At 44.8% G+C, this 5,975-nt stretch overlaps 1 non-coding gene across 1 annotated transcript; it reads right to left on the minus strand.

Moving 5' to 3' along the window:
• Nucleotides 1-4,168: 4,168 nt before the first annotated feature.
• Nucleotides 4,169-4,240, minus strand: trnaa-cgc. The gene has a single exon. It is a non-coding gene; the product is annotated as a tRNA-Ala (tRNA).
• Nucleotides 4,241-5,975: the final 1,735 nt, after the last annotated feature.

The following is a 5,975-nucleotide window of genomic DNA, read 5'->3' on the forward strand; positions in this document are numbered from 1 at the left end:
CAAGATCTTTGTAAAAGGAGTGGCTTTATTGAGAACTTCAGGTTCAATTACATATTTTGTTCTTTGTTTGATTCTTTCTTTTCATTCTTACTTGTAAAACTGCAAATACAATTGAAATATATAAACTGCTCAAAAAAATAAAGGGAACACTTAAACAACACAATATAACTCCAAGTAAATCAAACTTCTGTGAAATCAAACTGTCCACTTAGGAAGCAACACTGATTGACAATCAATTTCACAGCTGTTGTGCAAATGGAATAGACAACAGGTGGAAATTATTGGCAATTAGCGAGACACACTCAATAAAGGATTGGTTCTGCAGGTGGGGACCACAGACCACTTCTCAGTACCTTTCTGCTTTCTGGCTGATGTTTTGGTCACTTTTGAATGTTGGTGGTGCTTTCACACTCGTGGTAGCATGAGACGGACTCTACAACCCACACAAGTGGCTCAGGTAGTGCAGCTCATCCAGGATGGCACATCAATGTGAGCTGTGGCAAGACGGTTTGCTGTGTTTGTCAGCAAAGTGTCCAGAGGCTGGAGGCGCTACCAGGAGACAGGCCAGTACACCAGGAGACGTGGAGGAGGCCGTAGGAGGGCAACAACCCAGCAGCAGGACCGCTACCTCTGCCTTTGTGCAAGGAGGAACAGGAGGAGCACTGCCAGAGCCCTGCAAAATGACCTCCAGCAGGCCACAAATGTGCATGTGTCTGCACAAACGGTTAGCAACCGACTCCATGAGGATGGTATGAGGGCCCGACGTCCACAGATGGGGGTTGTGCTCACAGCCCAACACCATGCAGGATGCTTGGCATTTGCCAGAGAACACCAGGATTGGCAACTTTGCCACTGGCGGCCTGTGCTCTTCACAGATCAAAGCAGGTTCACACTGAGCACATGTGACAGACGTGACAGAGTCTGGAGACGCCGTGGAGAGTGATCTGCTGCCTGCAACATCCTGCAGCATGACTGGTTTGGCAGTGGGTCAGTAATGGTGTGGGGTGGCATTTCTTTGAAGGGCCACAAAGCCCTCCATGTGCTCGCCAGAGGTAGCCTGACTGCCATTAGGTACCGAGATGAGATCCTCAGACCCCTTGTGAGACCATATGCTGGTGTGGGTTGGCCCTGGGTTCCTCCTAATGCAGGACAATGCTAGACCTCATGTGGCTGGAGTGTGTCAGCAGTTCCTGCAAGATGAAGGCATTGAAGCTATGGACTGGCCCGCCCGTTCCCCAGACCTGAATCCGATTGAGCACATCTGGGACATCATGTCTCGCTCCGTCCACCAACGCCACGTTGCACCACAGACTGTCCAGGAGTTGGCGGATACTTTAGTCCAGGTCTGGGAGGAGATCCCTCAGGAGACCATCCGCCACCTCATCAGGAGCATGCCCAGGTGTTGTAGGGAGGTCATACAGGCACATGGAGGCCACACACAATACACATTTTGATGTAATTAAGGACATTACATCAAAGTTGGATCAGCCTGTCGTGTGTTTTTCCACTTTAATTTTGTGTGTGACTCCAAATCCAGGCCTCCATTGGTTAATACATTTGATTTCCATTGATGATTTTTGTGTGATTTTGTTGTCAGCACATTCAACTTTGTACAGAACAAAGTATTCAATGAGAATATTTCATTCATTCAGATGTAGGATGTGTTATTTGAGTGTTCCCTTTATTTTTTTGAGCAGTGTAGTTTACAAATAAAGATATTACGGAACTAACATTTGTCTCCAAGTATAAACTGCTTTTAACCATGTAAATAGTTCACTATATTACTCTTCACACAGGTAAACATAACTGTTAATCAATAATAATGCATCAGTAAATTAAAAAATCAGGCTACTGTCACTACAGCCACAGGTTACAGACCAAAGCTAAGATACAGTGTGGTAAGCCTGGACATGCAAGCAAATACACAGATACAGCATGGACTGTACTAACACAAAATACTCAGAGCAAACACTACTACGGAAATGTAAATTCTAATTTTTAAGCTTCTACAAGCTAATAACATTGCTTAAGTTTTAATATTTTGTAGACTTACAGGCATATATTTTCCTAGGCTCAAACAAAAAGGGGAGAATGAGGAAATGCACAATGCAGCTTGCCTGAACTATAACTGCAAACAAAATGGAGGAAGACTTGCTTAATGAAAATTGAATAGGCATTCAGTTTTCATTAAGCAAATCTTCCTTCATCGCCATGGAGAGGTGCTAAAATGAGCCTAAATGAGGACCAGAATACTCCCCGCCTGGTATAATGTAACTATTATACCACTGAATTCTGTTTGTACATTCACTCAGAAGTGGACAAGAGTAAGATCACTTCAGAAACAGGCCTAAGACATATTCTAGCAGTCCCTTGTCTGAAGATCTTCACTTTGACTTTGCGTACTCTGCTGTCTTTACTCAGCAGTTTTCACTATGAGCCCAACATGCCACTCATTGCGCTTCACCTCACTGTCCTTTAATAGAACAACATCTCCCTCCTGTAAATTTCATTCTTCATCCTGCCACTTTTTCCTGGTTTGCAGTGTAGACAAGTACTCATGCCTCCATTGCTTCCAAAAGGTGTCAGCTAAGCTCTGTAGAGGTCCTTCAAGTCAAAGTCGTTGGGAGGAGATGGAGTAATACTGGCTTTTTGCAACGTAACCATCAAAGGAGAGAGTATTTCTGGTTTCTCAGGCTCTGTGGAGACAGCGGCCAGTGGTCTGGCATTCATTATGGCCATCTCTTCAGCCAAAAGTGTGGTCAAGACTTTGTGAGAGAGACGGAAAATGTTGTCCTTCAACAACATGTAGGTAGCAGCGAGCAATGCCAATCATTCTCTCCCACACAACTCCTATGTGGGATGAATGCAGAGCATTGAATGTCCACATACAACCTGGATCTTGTAGAGAGTTTCTGATCTCTGGATCTTCTGTATTGATATTCAGTTCTTTGCAGGCTCCTATGAAATTTGTGCCTCTGTCTGACTGGAACTGTCTGACTGGCCCTCAAATAGACAGGAACCGTTGCAATGCATTAATGAAACTTGAGGTTGACATGGATTCAATGACTTTGAGATGAACTGCTCTGGTGTTTAAACAGGTAAATATCATTGCCCACCAATGTTTTTTCTAGTGTGATGTGATGTCACACTCCATGGCCCAAATACATCTAAACCTACATATGTGAATGCTGGTTCTGTCACAAGCCTGTTGGTAGGTCTGATCATTTTTGTTTCTCTAGCTTACCCCTGAGCTTCCTATAGGTTACCCACTTGTGGATGGTACTGAAGACCAGTATTTCGCCTCCAATAATCCACAGTTCTGCCATAAGCACTGCACCTTCTGTCAGATGTCTTGATGAGCTACTTGTATGTGGTGGTGTCTGACTAGCAATGTGGAGGCAAAGTGCTTTGCTGGAATGATTATTTGATGTTTTTCTTCTTCTTGAATATCAGCTGAAGATATCCGACCTCCAATTCTGATCAGTCCATCATCATCTATGACTGGACTTAATTTTTCAGAGGACTTTGCTCACGGAGTTCCTGTCTTTCTAAGATGTGAGTGATTTCTTCTTTGAACTTCTCATGAAAAGTGCTCAAACCAGTGTGATTGTAGAGACTTTTCTGTCACCTGTGTTACATAAGTAGTTGCCTGTGGCTAAACATCACTATACCTGTCTGGTCCAATGAGCTCAAAGCATCTTGCATCTTGACTCTTGTACTGCATCGATGTGTCTGAGGAAAGATGGTCAGGACAGCCCACTGGTGTAGTGTAGGATTGCTGCTGGAATAAATCTGTTTCCTTGATCTGCTGGGTTTTGTTCTGTACTCACATAATGCCACTGATGTGGCTGTGAAGACCCAAGAGTGTGGAGGCACAGGGGATTGAAGCCTGGACCTCCTCACTCTTGGTTTACAAGATCGTCAGCATGTCACTTGCCCATCGAGCCACAGTGTACGTCACTTGATGGAAAACAACACACAGGGCAAAGTCATCTGTGAGCCAGAGCTGATAAGGTCCACAGGTAAAGGCCAGGACACGGTCAGGAATGTAAAACTTCCTCTGGTCTATGGTGTTTTAAAGAGGAACATGCATCAGCTAAGCTCCCAGCATTCGAAAAGCTGTTGACACGCTTTAATTACAGCCCTGCAAGCCATAACTCTGCCTCTTTGGAAATGCTGGGGATTGAATCCAGGACCTCATACATGCGAAGCATGTGCTCTACCACTGAGCTACATCCCCTATGTAGTGCACGTAATGCGAATGGACAATGCTGCAAAGGTGCAGTCGCAAACCAGAACACAGTATGTCGAGCTGCTCTTTAGCAACCAGAACACTCATGTGGCAGAAGATTGAGCATGCTAAAGTAGACAGTCAAACTAAGGGGACCTCCACAAGCCATGTTACACAGTCAGAGGAAACCATAGGCAAAAAGCTACATGCGGGTTGGTTTAATCCACAATTTTCGGTTTACGAAATGGACGTCACTCAACCATTACACAGGGTGTTGTAAAAGATGAGAGGCCTGCTCAAGTTGTCATATGTGAAATGGCCTAGTTGCCATGAGAGACCCTGGGCAAAAAAGTGTTATGTGTAGCATTTCATGGATGGGTTGGCCTTATTTGTGTCAACACATACAATCATCCAGCTTGTGCTCCCATGAGTCCTGTGGCACAATTGTTCATTGTTTTTGTTCATGATCTAGATAAACATTGTGCAGACAGTTTTTAAAATCAGCTTACAGCAGGGGTGTTCAGTCTTATCCAAAAAGGGCCAGTTTTCATTTCAACAAAGCGGTAGATCAACTGTAAACAAATGGGCTTGTTGACTATTGCTCTTATGAAGTAGCTAAAACTAATTCAAGGCTTGTTTGCATGGAGTCTAGTAACTTGTAATGCCAGAAATGAAACAGAACCCACATGAAATCCTTTATTGACATAAAGACTCAGTTTAGAGAGCAAAGTACTTTTAACACATCTCATGCAGCACACAAAGATCATGCATGCTGGACCATTGCTACTCCCCCTTCCATGAGGCATACAAAGCCCTCCCCCAACCTCCGTTTGGCAAATCGGATCATCTGTCCATTCTGCTCCTGCCCACCATATAGGCAGAAGCTGAAAAGGACACCATCAGAAAGGTCCATTGCTGGTCGGACCAATCGGATTCAGGACTGTTTTGATGATGCAGACGAACTGAATCACTTCCAGGCAAACTGAATGCTTTCTAGGCCCATTTTGAGGCAAATCACACCACACTTGTGGAAAGAGTCCCCACCCCCACTACCGCTGAGTCAACACCCCACTCCGTCTCTGTGGGTGACGTGTGCAGAACCTTCAAGTGCATTAACATCCGCAAGGCAGCCGAGCCTGACGGGATCCCTGCATGCGCCCTCAAAGCATGTGCACATCAGCTGGCAGGAGTGTTTACAGACATTTTTAACCTCCATTGTGCCAGTTCCAAAGTCAGCCAGGGTTAATACTCTAAATGACTGGGGTCCAGTTGCTTTGACCTCCATCATAAGTGCCTTGAAAAGCTGGTCAGAGACTTCATCTGCCCCTCACTACCTGCCACTGTTGACCCACTGCAGTTTGCTTATAGACAGAACAGATCCACTGATGACGCAATAGCCCTGACTCTAGTTTTTAACACTGAGCTTACAGCAGGGTTGTTCAATCTTCTGCACAAAAGTCTGGTATGGCTGCACGTTTTCATTTTAACAGAGCAGGAGATCACCTGATTAGCATTTTAAAGACTGAGACCAGCTGATTTAACAATTGGCACCCCAGCTGGTTTGGACTAAAAACCTACAGCCACATCAGCCCTCTGTGGACAACGGTGGACAACTTAAGGTCATGGTACTCAACTTGCCAGCAACATGGACACGTGAGTCCAGCAAATGGATTGTGTTTCTCCTCTGAAGGAATTTTGTGAGTTGCAACACTAAGGATTTACATTTGCAACTATGCTGTGGGTG

This window comes from Pygocentrus nattereri, chromosome 19 (assembly GCF_015220715.1).
Source record: "Pygocentrus nattereri isolate fPygNat1 chromosome 19, fPygNat1.pri, whole genome shotgun sequence".
NCBI lineage: Eukaryota > Metazoa > Chordata > Actinopteri > Characiformes > Serrasalmidae > Pygocentrus > Pygocentrus nattereri.